Below are 18,880 nucleotides of genomic sequence, written 5' to 3'. Positions count from 1 at the left end.
TTAATTAATTGTGGCACTTTTAGTCCTCCATACTATTGCAGGGAACGTGCAACATTCCAGTGTTGAAGCTCTCTCGCTTACTTGCTCCAGACTGCGACCAAATGGTCGCATAGTGCGACCAGTTTGAGACAGTGCGAGCATTTTTTACAAGCACTCGCGCATGACCTACAAATTTGGAATTTATCGGATGTGCACAACGTCAGCACACGTTAGCAATAGATACGACATTCTAGTAAGACAGCGATATCAGCGACCCCTCAGCATTAGTACCGTAGCTAAAAGTCTAGGAAAGTTGAGGCTATTTTCAGCTAGGTACCTATAAACCTATCTAAAAGTCGTGGAAGGTTTAGGCTTTTTTTCGCTAGGTTCCTACGAAACATGTCTAATCTGCCACAAAAGTGGATTCCCCTTCGTTCTTTTGGTGAGCAGTTTAACAAGCCCTTCTTACCCGGCGTCATGTTGCCGAGCAGCTAAATACTTATTTAGCACTAGCGTTCCTACTGTATCCCGTCTGTTCGCGCTGTTATACTCAGCAAGTAGCTATTGTGTCGAGATGTCGGGGGAGGACTGATCGACAAGTGCATCATACATTTAAGTCATTTAGCTAAGACTTGCATGTACAGTGCGTAATGTCACATTAAATGTATTTAAACTCAAGCTTATGTGGTAGGTCGTTGTATATCAGTTGTAAAAGTGTCGGGGCGGGGGGAGAACCGAAGCAAGCACACCCTACAAATTAGCAATTCTAGGATCAGACCTTTCGGGGTGCTCAGCCCCCAAGGAGAATCTGACGTAAATACAATCCCTTCCAAATGTGCTAAACCCCCTGCTAATTTAAATCCCTAAATTCACTGGATAACAATTAATACATTTATATATTATTATGCAAAATATTGAAAGAATGAAAAAACTAAGGATGTTCCTTTCTTCATGAACTACCAGCATCAAATGATGATAAGCAATATTAAAAAATATATATTATTATTTTTAGGGTTGCTGAGATGAAACTTAGAGGTAATTGAGCACCTTTAAAAAGGGTCTAAAATTCGCCACTGACTTGTACCCTCTCTAGTTACATTAATAATTACATTGCAGGTTAATATAAGGTTTTCCCCCTAAATTTTCCTCTTGCGCTCTTAACATTTTCAGTCAGGGGCTACTGTGGTCCTAGTAAAAGTAAAAGTTAGTCTGGAGCCCTGATATCTGTAGTGTCTCACTCACTCTCACATACTTCACTCACTTTCTCACTTCACACACTCACTCGGAGAGGGGGCATACTAAAGTATTCAAACCTTACTTCTGATAAAGCAGCATCACTGGCAGATTTGTCTTGATAAGCATATCAGCATTTTTGGAATCAACCTGTTCCTCTTCTCATCTAAAATATGTGATGAAAAGTCGTTCGCTATGTACGCTTGTACTAGCCTGACGTTGTCATACTCATAATTCTAGTCAGAATATGAGTCTGATAACTCTCCGTTGGGCTGTGAGTATGGGGCAAACAAATACCTCATTGCTCAATTGGATAGACCTACAACCAATCAGAGCTACATAATTTTGTTTGTCGAAAACAAATTCAACCCAAGGGTTCCATGGTGATGTGGTTGATTACGTTACTGTCCATCATCATTTAAAGCCCGCCCTAACAATTTCATTGGTCCGAAAAGCTCCTGTTCGGACGTAGTTTTCCCCCAAATAAGCCACCTCAGACCCAACTTCCCGACCCAATTTTTTTGTGGGCGGGTATAAGTTGGGCTGGCAGTCAGACTACACTTGTACAAGGTGCGGAGAGGAAGACTCGTGCTGCTTGTGCGAGAGCAGGAAAGCGGTCTGTATTGGCCTTCCAAAAAAGCAGTGACAATCCGTGACTGTTTTTGTTCGAATGCGTGTGTTTTCTTTATTGTTGTGTGCTTGTCTTCCCTTCAAGGGGCAATTGACTGCAAAACCGATTTTACCTTGTCATAGTTGAATAACGACAGTTCGGTGGGTAAACTGAACATACCGTGAATATCAAAGTCCATTGACACTAGGGATGGAGATTTGAACTGATTTCACTATTCGAATAGTATCCGAAATTATTTTTGAATATCCGGATAATCTATTTTGTTAATGTGGTTCCGTTATGTAATTAGCCTGACGTGACGCAAAGCATACAGTAAACACATGAACCACCACACATTCTGGCAATAATTGGGACTGTTAAACTATTAGATTAAATAAGGGTTGAATAAAGAAAACAAATGAAAGATCAATTCATTACTAGACGAAAAGACAATGAACTTGAAAAAACGCTGCGTCTTCAGACTTAGGCTCTTAATTTGGCGGAAAAGCGATTAGCCTATTATTATGTGAAATAAAAAGTAGGCTACATTGGACTACATTAAACACATTGGGTAGGCTATCTACCATAAAAACGAAAGACACACAGAGAAATATTGCATATTAACTTGGATATTAACTTGGAAACGGAATCCTATAGGATATGGTGCGCCACCACACAATGCAAACATAAACAGCCGATTACGCTAGCTCTACATGGCTACTGGTAAGAAAATAAATAAGCCACAACTGCATTAGCCATACGCATTTTTATTCAGGAGAATTAACATGTAAACATGCTCAGGGGAGAGGCGATTACGGAGTCGATTTACGAGCAGGCCGGCGTAGAAAAGACTGCAGGAACTGAGGTTGCTGCGAGGTACTGCTTAGCCAGGACACTATGCTTCTTGTAGCGCCAAATGAAATGAAAGGAGTCTCGCAGCAGAACACGGGCGTAGCCTACCTTTTTTGATGGTTTTCATCATTTTCTAACGTCACAACTATTAGAATTCACAACACGACGCGACGGTTTTTCAATAAAACATTATTTTAAATCAAACTACGCTCATAAGTATTCGAAAAAAGTATTCGAATACTAACTTACTTTAGGATATCCGGATATTCGATTAACCACGCCCATCCCTAATCGACACCTCTTTCCTATTCAAATCTCAAAAAGAAAAAAATTGTCTGTAAAACGCTAGGTTTTCAACAAAGCTACCGGTCCTACGTAGGACCGGTGATCGCCCTCTTATTGGCTCTGGTCTGTATCTTTGTCACGCCCCAGAACTTACATCCAGACCAGCCTGAGGTAGCGTCTATCTCCGATTCTAGTTTTGCTGCGCGCTGCTCTGTGTAGGCTACTTATAAGGAATTACAAAGAAGAACGTTTTGAATTATAACAAGGATATTGAAAATGGACCACGGTCGTAAATGCTGTGTTCAGGCTGTACAGGGAAGGCTAACACTCACAGTCTTCCCAAGGAGCCAAACATTCAACAGGCATGGCTGCTGTTGTCTATGAGAAGATCCCCGCGAAGTTCGACACTCAATAATTCATTTGCTCTGAACATTTCACCCAAGACAGTTTTGACAACCTTGGACAATTTCAAGCAGGATTTGCTAGGAAGCTGAACCTGGAAAGAGGTGCTGTTCCTACCGTATGCTCATTGCAACCGCAAGCTATAAGGACAGTATGATGTTGTTCTAACAGTTATTAGCAATGCTAACGTTTCCTGTATATAGCATACCAGGTAGAATGCTAAATACGTTTCTACACACATCAAATGACTCTAGCTAGACTAGCTGTAGTCAGCATTAAAAGGGAAGCTTCCGAAAAATAGATAGAAAACGAACAGCAGTCTGGCATATTGCTAACGCCTGTCTAGATAATCAATTTGAAAGAACTGGAGAAAGGCAGGTTCTAGATACAGGATACGTTAGCATTGCTAGTAACTGTTACTAGTAACACCTCGACTGTAGGCATGTAAACAAGTTTAGCTTGCTAGTTAACGCAATAGCATAGGTAGAATGTGTGATAATTTAGCCTAGTTTATTGGCAATGGGGCTAACGTTGATTCATGTTCCTGACTGTGTTTCATTCAAATAAATAACCTGTGTAATGAAAATCTACAATTCACGATGCATGTTTGTCCAGATCTTTGTCATGTTATTTTACAGCAAGATATCTAGAGCTAGCCTAGCTAGCTAACTGAAGCCGAGTAGAATCACGATATGGTTTGGTTGCTAAGCTGTAGCCTAACGTTCTACCCACCTAAGTCAATCCAGTTAGCTTCAACAACAGAAGTGGAAACAAGTAAGGTTATCATTTCAAATGATATATAGTCAATCTGTTGAAAACATTGTGTGCAATAGATTTATTTGCACGTTTTTATTTCAAGTCTCCAACTTCGGTGTTTCAGCGAGTGCTGCTGTTGGCCGTGTGTGTTTTTGCTCCCAGCTTCACTCGTTGATAACCAACCAATCAGCGCGCAGCTTATCTAAATATTAATGAGCATACCATAAAAGGAGAAAAGTTAGTGTTTTTTCCCGGAAACATTTTAGAGGATCTGTCAGAGGGCATAGAACAGCATCAGGGCAATTTTCAACCCAACCAATGTTACATACCCTATTCAGAGACCTTAAGGAACAGTTTGAAATACCCAAAAAACCCAGTCAATTGCCCCTGTCAGTTTCCCCTCGTTTTCGTTGCCCATCAGTGATTGGCTACCGCCTCCATTTCCCCGTCACCGGTGCACCTCCGCCCATCCATCTCTGTCCAGGATTGGCTGCCGTCACCACTCCCCCGCCGCCAACGCACTACACTCCACCAATCACCTGTCTATCCATCCACATTTACACCTGGTCCTGTGTACTGTTCAGAGAGTCTCTAGCCCTGTGTGTTTTGCTTGTTGGCGTCGTGTTTGTGCATTTGCCGTTGCCGATACTAACGAGACTAGTGTTCAGTGTTATACGTTGTTTTACCACCTGTTTGTTTGTCTAGTTATCGCCGGTACTATATCTGTATCGTGCTTTTCGTTGTATTATTATTGGTTCAGTCGTACAGGGGCTTTGGAACAGATAAGCTGCCCATAGGCATACACCCCATTACGTAGCTAACCCCTGTTCAACACCCTAGGTAAGGAGCGGGTGCCACCCATGTCTGTTTCTTTTCCACCCATGTGTGATTACTTTTCTTTGGCACCGCACATAATTCCACTGTACCCTGTCGTCTGTGTCTTTCCCTTTTTGTGTTATGAATAAATGTTTGTTTGCTTGTACCTCAGTGTGTCCTCGTGTATAGGCTCATTGGGCAGTGTTACGGCCTTCCCCCTAGACAAGATCCGTAACACTTAGGAAGGCTGCCACAATTATATAATGAAAAGTAGAGATAGCAGCCAAATGGTTTAAAATAACATGACACAGTGGGTTGGTTTTTTCGCCCTGTCCTCTACAGTTTTTTGAGTCACCAGCTGCCACTGGTGTGTGTGTGTGTGTGGTTAGCAGTTGAAGGAAGTGTGTTGGTGGAGGGTTAAAGGTTGTATCAATAATGAATCAGTGACTCAAGGCTGAGCTCTCCTGGTAAGTAAAAATCATAATCACGCCCCCACACCCCCGCCAGCGTGATGCTACAAACATACTTTTCCCCCACACCAACGTACAGACGGAGGAAGTACATTCTACCTTTGTAACTGGTGTCTACACACACTAGCAAAAGTTTCACATGAAAACATTAAAATGTATTTTTACACCACAGAGGATGACAGCTTTCATTCACATGTCTTGTGTATATATAATATATATAATACAAGTGGTCTTAGCCATGCCCTGTGTTCCCTGGTGATCCCTGTCGGTCTCCCTGAGTGTGTGTGGGGGGTGCGTGTCTCTTTCCCAGCTCTACTCTGGTTCTCAGCTTCCCCAACCAGACATGAAAATCCCTCACGATTCTGCGAAATTCGCCGTTTTGAAACCAAAACAGGTGACCTACGTGAATCGTGTCAGATTCGATGAGAAATCTTTTTTTTTTTGGGGGGGGGGTATTCATATTCTGTGAACTGCGAACAGGTGCGCGTGTCAGAAGGGAGCGCAAGTGCATGGAAATATTAACGCGAAGGGCCTTGCAACACCAGTGCAAACCACCATCAGAAGCTGAAAGCACCTGGCCTCGGTGAATGATGGTTTCAATCATTTTATATTTTCTGGTATATGTAAGTTAAGTTACCCAGGAGCTCTGTTGACAGACTTAGCTAACGTTAGCTACAGCTTGATGAATTGAGTCATTGAACACAGCAGGAGACAACGCAACGTTAGCCAGCTAGCTAAAGCTCCGGTGGAAAATTCCAAATGAACGTATGTGCCACCTACACACAACAGTGACTCTGACAGATCGAAAGCTAATTTGAGACAATATAAAGATGGAAAACCAGGCTAAGAAACGTAATTACCTTCACTAGACAACGTTTTACAAATTGGACAAACGGCTATGTTTGTTTGTTTCAAGCTCCAAAAACTATTTTTCGCTCAAATCAGCCCAGAAAGTTCGCGCGCTCGCATTAACCATGGAAGTCCCTAACAAGCATCACATCAGGCACAGAATTTGCATGCATTAGCAGGGCGCTCGCTGTGGTGGCGTATACGGGACCGGTTCTGGTGGGCCGGTCTGGATCAAGAAGCCTATTTTTACTCCCAGTCCGTCCCTGCCGTTCTATCAATAAGCAAATCTGCCAACCTGTATGCAATTTGTGTAGCGGATACGCATTTTGACTTCAAAGTACGCTGGTACTTGTATTGGCTGTCAATCATGATGGAAGAGTAGACAAGTTAAGTTACAGCATGTCCACCATCTCTTGTGGGGGTTATACATTAAGCCATTTGTGGTGCCCTTACCACATTGTGCCTCATATACTGTAAATGTTATACCCAGTGACAGGCTGGCATCAAATGGCTTGCATAATACTTAGTAAGGAGGCCATAATAATTTGACTCATGGCTTAAGTTACGTTTCTCCAGCTCTCCCCAGGTTGGCAAAAAAAGTATCTCAAAAAATGCATCAGATTGATTCTTTTAAAATATGGAATATTTAAATTGTTCTTATAGGGGAGCATGCACCCGGACCCCCTTAGAGGGGTAATATCCTTCTCACCTTTTTCACCCCTGACCCATTTTCATGCCTGACGACACACCTGCTCCTCATTGCCATCAGCTCACCTGCCTTCCATACACTCAACAGCTGTCATTCCTAGTCCTCTCCAGAGTTTTCTGTGTAGTAGTAAACAACTCCAGACCACAGTATTGTGTGTACTGCGTGTATTTACAGTGTTCCAGGTAGTTTCCAGTTTCTCTCCTGCCTGTCTATCTCGGTGTTGTCTTCTCTGCCTCATGATCGTCACGCCAAACTGCCTGCCGTCTTCCACCACTACAGGGTGTTTATTCAATGCCACTCTGCTTCACCTCACCTTTCACTTTGCCTGCAACCATCCTTATCTGCTCAACCTACCACCATCCTCATCTCCTCAACCTGCAACCATCCTCATCTCAACCTGCAAACCATCCTGCAATAAATCCTCTTTAATTATTGAATCTCCTGCATTTGGGTCCACCTGAGTGCAAACATATCCACACATTCTCTCTCGCTTGCTCTCTTGGTTGCATGCTGGGAGTGAGTGTGTGTGGCGTCTGGAGAGTGGCTGTGAGCGCAGCTGGATACACAGCTGTTTGGTTGGTGTTGCAGATTTTTCACACTGTATTGCTCAACAAACGCTAGTTTGGTTTCTGGGGGGGGGGGGCTGAATTGTCAGCCAGCATTTTTATGCTCTGTTAAGGAGTGCGTGCTAGCAGTGGCTGATGTAGTGGGGTACATGATCTACCTCTTGCCTAGCAAACAGGCTAGTAGAGCAGGGGATTGTGCTGAATGAAACCCAAATGCAAGTGTTCCCCCATACAAACCTGGCTAAGAGGGTCACTGTTTCCAATGTGCCTCCCTTTCTTAGAGACACTGTTTTTGAACGAAAGCTACCCCGACATGGTCAGCTTATCTCAACAATCAAGAAACTATCCATGGATGGAAAGTCAGCATTAATGAGACACGCTGTATTGCAAAGAAGACAAGTTAACATTATACAAAAAAAGGAATACAAAGAGCTAAACATTGCCTTACGATTTAAGATTGAAGGCTTTGATTGTGATTTTTACTGAAAAGATTAAATGATTTGGCAGTGGGAAATGAAGCCCCGGGACAGAGGCGTTGTCAGACATAAATCTCTACTGGGGCACAGGTCCCTATTTTTTTTCTTCCAAGCGTGCTCTGCACAATACATTACTTGGCTATAGAAACTCCCCTTGCTTAACCCACTATACAACAGTTCAGGGATGCAGGTTTGATACCAGCTTTGGTGGCAGGGAGAGGTTTAGACAATGTTGGAATACTCGGCTGTTCGTTTGAGGTTTTATATTCATAAAAATATTATAAAAGTAATCATTTTTCTAAATTGTATAGGTAGTTTTTACCCGGTCCCTAACGCGACACTGCAAAATAGCGTCTTCCTAAAGTGAGACGAATGTTGAATATAAAACTAACTTCACCAAGGTCTTTGGCAGGGACATCAATAGTTAATGCCAGCGTGCATTCATGTTTGTATTCATTTGAACGCAAATACTGTTTTATGAGCTTCATGTAATATTGTTTTTATGTTTTAGTCAAAATAAGATAATCGGTAGGTCTATCATTTTGAAACTTTCTTTAGTTTTGTAATGTTTTCTTAGCCTACCTTAATTCTTGTGTCTGAGTCCAACACCTGGACTTCTGTGTGTGTGCTGCAGTGGCTATTTGGCAAGCTCAGAAGGTGACATGGAATTCTGCAGGCATCGGTTTGTGTTTTTGGTTAAACTGCTTTGATTTCACAAGCGTTGATACGTTTATTTTTTCCAGGATTATCAATCTAAATGAATGCATTGACTAATAAAGTAAATTGTTAACTCAAACTTTTGATTTTACTGGGGCACACGCTACCTTCCAACCACAAAAAGCTCCAATCATCAAATGGGCGTCCAACGCGAGCACTAGCTCACATGGATAAGCACCAACTCCTGATTGGTTGCATGTAGCATGCTAGCTTGCACATATGGTTGCACATGGTCATACGCAATAACACACGGCAGGCTGTTTCAGATGGCTCTGTGGTGGCTGTCCCCAGAGGATCCATGCCCGTAACAAAAGCTTGTACTTCACTGTAGAAACATGCAGATGCACACAGAGACATGCGATCACTTTGCTAACACACGCATGCACATACATGAATTGGTTTGCGGTGACACAGCACCATCAAGAACTGGTTCTGTTCGTCGAACAGTCTTTAACTTCAATAAGTTAAGACTTACCAAGGAGAGGGATGTGAGGGGACATTAAGTACAATAGAATGTAACATGTTTTACAATATTTTTTACAATGTTCAATATTTTATAATAAATGTCACTGCAGTGATAGGCTTCAATGTACTGTAATAGATGGATGTGGTTTGTATGTGTGTGTTGTGAAGTGTAATTTATAGAGGATCTGGGGCAATCATAACAGCTAGTGACGTGAAACGGAGGTCTTAGCCTGCATGGTGCAGGTCTTGGCATGCAATCCCACACTCTGTGTGTTATAATCCTAGAACCATGTGTATTGGCTCACATACACAATCATCACAGATGTGACTTTGGCCTTGGGTGTGGTAGGGGATATGTGAGTTTGAAGCGTGCACTAAAGATTGTGGATGCCCTGTATTCTAGTGGGCGTGTATGTGTACATGTGTGTACATGTGTGTTTTTTATGTTTCTGGAGTTATGTGCACTGAACAACTAATATTACTCATGATAAAAACAATAGGGACTGTGTTGTAGATTGTGTTGAGGTGTACAGGTCGTCATTCCTCTGGGATGGTCTGTGGACTGTCTCAGCAACACAATGGGAAGTCACGCTAAGCATGACAGAAATACAATGAAACACATTCTCATTAGGATACAACACGCAGTTATCTGGTGGCATGTGAGTGTGCTGGAGCGTTGATAAGTGAGAGGACCCACCACTCCCCCTGCCACACAGACACACACATTAACAGATGCCAATTACCATACAAAGGAGCTAAGTTTTTTGCATTTATTTACTGTGCCAGATGTCCTCCACAACTGTGGTTCAACAAAAGAGATGCATCCACACTACCTAAGTACACTACAGCATGGAGCGTAGGGTAAAGAGTAGAGCATGAGCAGAGAAAAGAGTTAACATTTACATTTAGTCATTTAGCAGACACTTATCCAGAGCGACTTACAGTAAGTATAGGGACATTCCCCTGAGGCAAGTAGGGTGAAGTGCCTTGGCCAAGGACACAATGTCATTTTGCACGACCAGGAATCGAACCAGTAAACTTCCGATTAATAGCCCGATTCCCTAACCGCTCAGCCATCTGGCCCCCAAGTTGAGGTCCACTTATGTTAAATCAGTTACAACTGTTGGTTATGTCTCCCTAAAAGGTCCAAATGTATCCATAAAGTACTAATATGTATATTTTCTAGGGTAGGGGAGAGCGGGGTATGTTGTCACACTTTTCACACTGTCTAGCACAGTTCTCAACCGGGGGTACGCGTACCCCTGGGGCTACGTGAAGGCAGTCCAGGGGGTACGTGAGATTTTTTAAGATTAGCATCCATTCAAAAATCCTTTAAAATAGTTATTATACAGCTCTTCAGAATGTTCCAAAAGGTTCTGTCGATTTGTATGGGCCATATATGTAGGTTAAATGTCTGCGTTCGCAGGTCTGTAATTTCTTGATATTCATCGCTGCGAAAAGTTTATGACCGCTGTCATTGGCAAGGGGTTTTGTGCTTCTAATTCACATCTTTCATATCATTCCGCAAGTAGTCCGGTCATTTAACGTAACGTCATTGAAAGGAACGGAAAGTCATTGAAACTTGAAGTCAAGAGGTGGGTTGCTACGCACAAAGTTTTACCAATTGAAAAACGGCTTTGTTTATTTTACACAAAGCTCAAAAAATATGTTGCACACAAATAAAGGCACAAAAGGCTGTGACTTCACATTCAGAATACAGGTGTGGGGACAATTTGTACCAGTGCAAATCTCAATTTACAAGTTCAGCTCTAATTAGTTAACTGTGTGACTTCAAATTCAGATCACGTGTTTGAATATTTTTTACAAACACAATATTTTTTACACATGCACGTTCTCACATTGTATTCTACAAGCTCTTTCATTTTACAGGGTGTCTACAGGTATAAACAAGTTAAATTTAAGACTTAAGACCTTTGAATACCACTTCTAAATAAAATTTAAGACCAAACTTACAATGGAAATACAAATCAAAAGTGGAAATATACAGTAATCTTTCTAAATAAACACACTGATGTCTGTTCAAAATGAACAGTATAGTAAAATGACAATTGAGTTTAAGAACATTGACTAAATGTGTGTAATTGCTCAGAGGTCAGATGGCTCTGGATTTCCTATCGTAACTAGCGTTGTAGCATTGACATCGTTGCTAGCGGTGGAATGGTGGACCAGAAACTAGCAATTGCAGGCTGCTGGCGTGCTTTTACGTAGTCTCTGTGCTGTTGCTGTGCATGTGCGATTCCATCGCTCTGATCCCCATTGTCCCAAGTTTGAAATTCTTCCGCCACGCAGTTTACTTAATAAGTATTTCCAGCCACCAACCTTTCCCAAGAATACTCGTTCTTTTCAAGCCATTTGTAGTTGAACTTTAATTTCCCATGTTTCTAAGTTGAGTGGCTATCAACCATTGCTGTATTACCTGTATTGCCGATGCTTTACGTCATCAAAATCTGTGCAGTAGGCTACGCTCTGACCTTACCATAGACAGTGCAGCGCATATAGCCTACGAAAAAATATCCGACCTGGCTGAATAGATTGCCTGCATTATCGCAGTGACACGACACAAAAAATTAAGACCCATCCAATCTGAATTTAAGACAATTTAATACTTTTTAAGGCCTTATATTTAGGAAAAATTATTTAAGACTTTTAAAGACTTTAAGGACCCGCGGCCATTCTGTTTTACACTATATTTACCTTCATAGGAATTGGACGGAGAAGAGCCTGGGGAGACGGGGTCCGGGACCGATATGATGGAGCTGAAGCACCACCTTCCTAAAAACTGGGGGCTCAGTCAGTGGCAATCGTAGAAGGAGAGAAATCCATGGCTGTGTACAAGTGAGAGTGGTCTTGGGTGAAGAAAAGACTGGGGTGCAACTTTCGGATGCATGGGTTAATGGGACCGTCAGTAGCCACTACAAAATCAATTACGTAAGAAGATTAACCTGCACCGTGACAGCCTTGCTCATAAAAAAGCAATGGAAATAGCAGAATTCAAACCAAAGTTCTAGAGCTTAGTTTGGCTGCCATCAACATTACATCAAGCTCATTTAGGGTGGCGTACACTGTAGCCAAAGACAGATTGCCATACGCCAAAATTTTGCAGATCATGAACTTAATGGTGCGAAGGTGGGCCCTGCATTCTAAACAAGACTTGCCTCAACTGCAAGGTGTGCATTGCCTGGCACATCAATTAGAATGAGCTGTTAATGACTCTTTGAAGGTTTTGGCAGGGTGCAATCATTTGAAATGTTGATTTCAAAGCTTCATTGTCTGTACCACCAATCCACAAAAAACGCAAGGGAGCTTGAGAAAGCTGCTGTAGAGCTCAACATGCAGATTCAAAAATCTGCAAATTCTTCACCTTAAGGTGTGTGGCAAACAGTTTCCGGACTGTTAAAGCTGTGGTGAAGGATTTTCCTGTGTTGGCACAGCACTTTAAAATAGCCAGCAAAGATAGCTTGCGTAACGGTGTGGAGAGGGCCAAGTATGGTGGCCTACTCCAGCATCTGATATACCCTGGTTTCCTTTCCGACTGGGCAGTAATGAAAAATGTGCTACGTGAACTGCAGGGGTTCTCCTTGAGATTACAGATAAGGGAAACGTCTCTGGTGGATGCCAGCAGACATGTTCACCATACCATCGAGGTACTGTCTGCCATGAAAGAAAATGCAGGTAAAACGGAATCCAAGATTAACGCAGGCATAACAAGTGGTCAATTCAAAGGCGTCGTGCTCAGGAAAACGCACCTAAGATCAACAAGCCCCATTTTATCAGTCCATCCTTGATAATCTTAGAAAATGTCTTCTTGACAGTGAACTTATTGCCATGCTCAAGCCTTTAGATCAGCACTTCTGGCCTGCAGAAAGGTCAGACCTAATGCTATTTGGAGAGCGCAAAGTGGAGAGATTTGCAAAACTCCTCGGTGAATCCTCTACCAAGGTATCGAGGAATTCAGAGATTGGAAGCTTCAAGGTTCTCAGGGGAAGACTCTTAATAAACTTAGCGTCTCATGCCGCACTGTACTCCCGACCTCAGCCGAGTGTGAGAGGGGTTTCTTGGCTTGCAATGACACAGATGATAAAACTGAGCCTCACTGTCCTGTTGTTCATAGACTTGAATGGACCTCCTGTTGAGAAATTGAACCCCGTGCAGTTTCCCACACAGACTAATTTGTGGCAGTGCGCCACAGAATCAACACCGGCCGCCACATATGCGTCCCTCCCTGCGTCTTTCGGTCACTCACGCGTCTATCTCACTTACAGACACAACGTCAGCAGTCAGCACACGTTAGCAACGACGCATAGATACGCAGTTCTAGACAAACAGCGATATCAGCGAGCCCTCAGCATTAATACCATAGCTATAAGTCTAGGAAAGTTTTGGTTACTTTTCGCTAGGTACCTATGAACATGTCTTAATCTGCTAGACAAGTGGGTTCCTCTTTGTTCTTTTGGTGACCAATCTCACGTTCCCTACTTAACAGCCTCATGGAGCCGACCAGCTAAATAGTTATTTAGCACTAGCGTTGCTACCTGATAGCTGGCAGCTCTGTTTTTCTCCTAGATTCAGACCTAGCCCCGGTAAATTGTAGAGCTTGCTAACTACGACACTAGTGCAGCAAGTACTACACCCCGCAATTTCCCCAGAAATATTTTCAGGCTTCAACCAGTGCTGCTCAAGCAGAAAGACAGGGTCAGGGAGAGAAAGAGTAGGAGAGGAGGACAGCATCGAACATGCTGCTGTGAGAGAGCAAGCTGAAGCAACAGGTAAGGTGGACAAACAGATGTAGAAACAGGCAGGTAATAAAGCAGCTCTCTTATTTCTATTCTTCCGTTTCTGGCAGATAGGATGTGGGGAACTGGGGAAACTATTGCTAATCTGCTAGGTCCAAACCAGACTGAGAGGAACAGGTAATATATTTAAAGCATAACAATTTGCCCCTCCGTGGAACCTTTGAGAGCCCTCAGTCGACAAATAATCATAAAGATTTCTCTGCAGGCCTTTTCCTAAAGCTGTTTGAGTACACACACAAAGGATGCAGCATCTGTCAATTATGATTTGCTTTGTCAGAGACTCTGTTCCTCAGGAACATCTAATTGGTTTGATGGACCTGACTTGAATGCTGAGTATATCACAACCCAGATGTTGAAACACCTTTCTGGTTGTGGTTATAGTACTGACCACATAATTAGTCAGTGCTATGACGGTGCCTCTGTAATGAGTGGTGTGAGAGGGGGAGTGCAAGCTGTGTTGCAAAAAAAGATAGCCACGGATGTACCCTACATTCACTGTTACAACCATCAGCTGCACCTGGCTGTGGTTCATGCGATGCAAGCCGAGTCACGTGCTTGAACCTTCTTAGAGTTGTTGGTAACCACTAGCATACCCCAGAATGCAAAATATACCTCTCATAATCTACAAAATGAGATCATTGAAACCTTAGCCAATTTAGTGTTGCTTTAAATCAAAACCCAATATGAACATGCTGACACAAAAGTGTAGTATTTAATAAGGATCTAGGTTTTCCATTAAAAGTAATGGACACAGAACAGGATCACTGCATTCTTTTTTTTCAGCGCCATTACATAGCAAATCATTACAATGCACCCTTTGTAAAGAGAAATCAGGTGACCAGTGACACTGATGTCCTTAAGTGTGTGATCAGCAGTCAATACTGGATGTTCTTTCAGAGGTCTCAGATGACACAGCATCTGGAATGGACATTTGCACCAAAGCATCAGGGCTACTAGTACAGCTGAGGAGACACCATTCTTAGTTTAAGTTATTGGTGCCTTGAAGCCAGCAAATACCATTCTGCAGTCTCATTCCGTTGACCTCTGCAGTGCTAGGGATGTTATCAGTGCCTCTTTGCAGGCATTGAAAGATTTGCATGCAGACAGTACATGGGATCAAACAAATTAAACAGATCCAACCCCTGAAAGAGACAGAGAACAAAGAGCAAGCAACTTGGTGATGGTGTTGTTCTGTCCATTATGTGTCAGGGTGATCACTCTGAGATGCCTACTCAATCTCTGAAAAGAGCTTTGCTTAACATTCTTGACACAGCTGTTGCTGAAATTAAAAACCGTTTTTCAAAGCGAAACCTTGACCTGATAAAGGCAGTGAATTGCCTTCTTCCTCAATCGAGATCTTTCCTGGATTTGACCTTTCTGAGCCCTCTGCAGCAGCTTGCAGGTGCAAAATGTGATGCTCTGAAGAATTAAATTCTTGTGGCCAGGCATATGTTTTAGTGGAGCCCCTGCAGCATTAGCTGCTTGTTCAGTGTTTCAAATTTAACAACGTCGCAGAATTTAGCGACTTTTTGCCTTCCCTTAGACAAAAAATAGACTTTAGTGTTTTTTGCGATTTTACAAAGAGCCACTAGCGACTTCTGGTGTGATTTGGCAACACTGTGCTTGTTAGTGTCTGACACACAAGTGCCACAAACAGCACAGACACAAAACAATATGACAAACATGAGGAAAAGGCTAAAGACACATGGGTAGATTAATTAACACTATGTACCAAAATAAACAATAAAATAAATAAAAAGAAAAAAGCAGATTACTGAATTTTCTTAATAAAAATGAGGGCGAGGGCAAGAGCTGGTCAGCAGCAAGGGCGTAGGTTTGGTCTCAGACTTGGTCATGGCCAACTGTATCATCTAAAAAATGCACTCTCCAGAAAAAGAGACTGTGATGATGAGACTGTAATGCTGAACAACATTTTTCTTATCATAAACCTCACCTGAAGCCCTGATGCTGTTTCCTCAGCCTGCTCTACATCTTTCCTGCATACAAAATGGTTCATTCATGTTGTAGCTTATCCTGTGGCTAGCAAGTTTAACCCTCCTACCATATTGTATACAGTGTTTTTTGGACATTAATAATGAAATAAAGATTCATAATATTAGATTATATTTTAATGCGAGCGCGCGTTGCGCACGACCGAATTTTGTTGTCTGATTTCGGCGAAAAATAGTTTTTGGAGCATGAAACAAACAGACGTTTCTCCAATTGGTAAAACGTTGTCTAGTGAAGGTAATTACGTTTCTTAGCCTGGTTTTCCATCTTTATATTGTCTCAAATTAGCTTTCGATCTGTCAGTGTCACTGTTGTGTGTAAGCGGCACTAAGGGCTGCATAGGTTCATTTGGATTTTTCCAACGGAGCTTTAGCTAGCTGGCTAACGTTGCGTTCTCTCCTCCTGTGTTCAATGACTCAATTCATCAAGCTGTAGCTAACGTTAGCTAAGTCTATGTCAACAGAGCTCCTGGGCAACTTAACTTAGATATACCAGAAAATATAAAAATGATTGAAACCATCATTCACTAAATTCAGTCAGGTAAATCGCCGAGGCCAGGAGTGCTTTCAGCTTCTGATGGTCGTCTGCACTGGTGATGCAAAGCCCTTCGTGTTAATATTTCCATGCACTCGCGCTCTCTTCTAACACGCGCACCTGTTCGCAGTTCACTGAATATGAATACCGGCCAGGGAGGCTGTGATTGGAAAACGGGACTGGAGTTGTCCCGGACAAATCGGGACGGTTGGCAACCCTAGTAGTATATAATATCACAAGTTAATACTTTTTCCACAGTAGAATCTGCATTTGAAAGCCTGGTCACTACCACTGCTAGTATGGCTAGTTGTTTAGCCTGACTTACACTACTTTTTGAAAAAGCTTCGTATGTCCCCTTTGTTCTTCTTGGGTGGAGGAATATCTGATCTACAAAGCACAAAAAGTGACAAACATGTACATGCTGAAGGGCAAAGGGAATATTAAAATGTGTTACTCTGGCCTTCTATGTATATATTGTTGGCAGACAGTCCTGGTAAGTTAGCTGTACAGTTGTCGCTGACACATCCGCTAGCTTGTCTGCGAGAGCCAGTGCAAGCAAAGTATGTGCTTCTTCCCGTGCGTGTCGCGTGTCAGATAACCCTACCCCTTCGGGTTTTCAGCCAATCAAAGTATGGCGTTTCTTGTATTGTCGCGTCCTGGCCGTCGGAATCAATCCAAATAGCAGCACAATTGGCTATATAATATTGGTGGGGACAATTTTGTCATTTTCAAATGTTGGTGGGGAAGTACCTAGCGTCCCCCCCTAAATCTATGGTCAGCAGGTACAGCAGTCAACTATGGATTGTTGCAGCTTTAGTTTGAACATGTTGAGAGAGGTGAGAGATGTTAGTTTGAGTGTGTTTTGAAGTGAGTTCCAGTCATTTGCAGAGGCAAAATGAAAGGTGTTATGACCAAACACAGTACGGACTTTCGGAATGATGAGCCTAATGAAGTCACTCTATCTGAAATGGCAATTGCTGTAAGAGATGTGTAGAAGATTTAAGAGGTAACGAGGGGTCATTCCCAAAATGGATTTGTAGACCACGAGCAGCCAGTGTTGCAGCCGCCTGGTGTGAAGGGAGGGCCGGTCCACCTGTCTGTAAAGATCTTAGTGTGTTGGGTGGTGAAGGGGACATCTGTGGCAAAACGGATTGCTGAGAGGTGGAGTGTGTCCAGTTTACTGAGGGTGGTCTTTGATGCCATTTTATAAATTATATCGCCGTAGTCTAATACATTTGTTCTAGTGCTGTCAGTTTAACCCGTTATTAACGGCGTTAACGCAAACCCAAATTAACGGCGTAATTCTTTTTCTTCGTGCGATTAACGCTCTTTTTGGCCTAACAAACTTTAGTTTTTTCACATGCTGTTGCAACAACTACCGACGTTAGAAAAACTACAACACCACACCGGATCTAGCTAGACCGGAAACAAAACAACAGGTCTACACACACACTTGTTTGGCTTGCGAGTCGGCTAAAGAATAGTATCAGAGCCCGTTAACGGATATTAGACATTCTCTGGTAGTAGGCTAACGTTAAGTTTTGAGTGGATGGCGAGCACGAGACGCCGAAATGGATGCAAATAAGATTCTGAATGGAAAGTTTACTTTTAAAAAGTTGCCAAATGGTTCCATTGACAAGACCAAAGTGATCTGTGTGTTTTGTGGTTGTAAACTGAGCTATCATCGCAGCACGTCCAGTCTGAAATACCACTTGATGGCCAAGCACACAGCTGATGCGAATTCTCCGCCCCCTCGTCAAAGGCAGGCGTTTGCAATGTTGTTTTCAATAAACCAATATCATGAAGCAATCCAAACTACTTTTCCAAAAGGAAATCAAGGGACATTTAGAATAGATAAAAATGTGCGATTAATTGTGATTAATCGCAAGTTAACTATGACATTAATGTGTTAATCGCAATTAAATATTTTAATCGTTTGCCAGCACTAATTTTTTCCCAAAGACTGGGACGTGACTCCCAGGTGGATCACAAGAGATTTTTTGGGGGTTGCCTCGTCACAATCTGCATCTCCGCCAGTGGCGATTTCTTAATCAAATGAATGGTCAAATATTTTTAATGCTTTAGTACACGTTCATATCGAGGACGAGTTCGTTCAGAATCAGCTACAAATATTAGCAGGTCGACTGACTGATTTCCTTTTTATACATTCCCGTAGCGTCACAGTGCATTTCCCTGTTGAAGCTCAGCTTCCATGGACTTCAATGGGGCTGCTTTGAACAGTTTAATCGGTGCTTCGAAACTATACAGTAATTTGATAAATGCTGAGATTATGTCCTGCCCATGGACGTGTAAACGGGTGTGAACCCGTGAAACTCA

General features: G+C 42.5%; 1 pseudogene; it reads left to right on the top strand.

Moving 5' to 3' along the window:
• Positions 1-12,312: 12,312 nt before the first annotated feature.
• Positions 12,313-15,430, top strand: LOC146274050 (uncharacterized; annotated as a pseudogene).
• The last annotated feature ends 3,450 nt before the right edge of the window (positions 15,431-18,880 follow it).

The sequence above is a fragment of the Hypomesus nipponensis genome, chromosome 9, assembly GCF_054491055.1.
Source record: "Hypomesus nipponensis isolate SF chromosome 9, ASM5449105v1, whole genome shotgun sequence".
Taxonomy (NCBI): Eukaryota; Metazoa; Chordata; class Actinopteri; order Osmeriformes; family Osmeridae; genus Hypomesus; species Hypomesus nipponensis.
The sequence above is the reverse complement of the archived record's forward strand: the minus strand, read 5'-3'. Positions and strand labels throughout refer to the sequence as shown.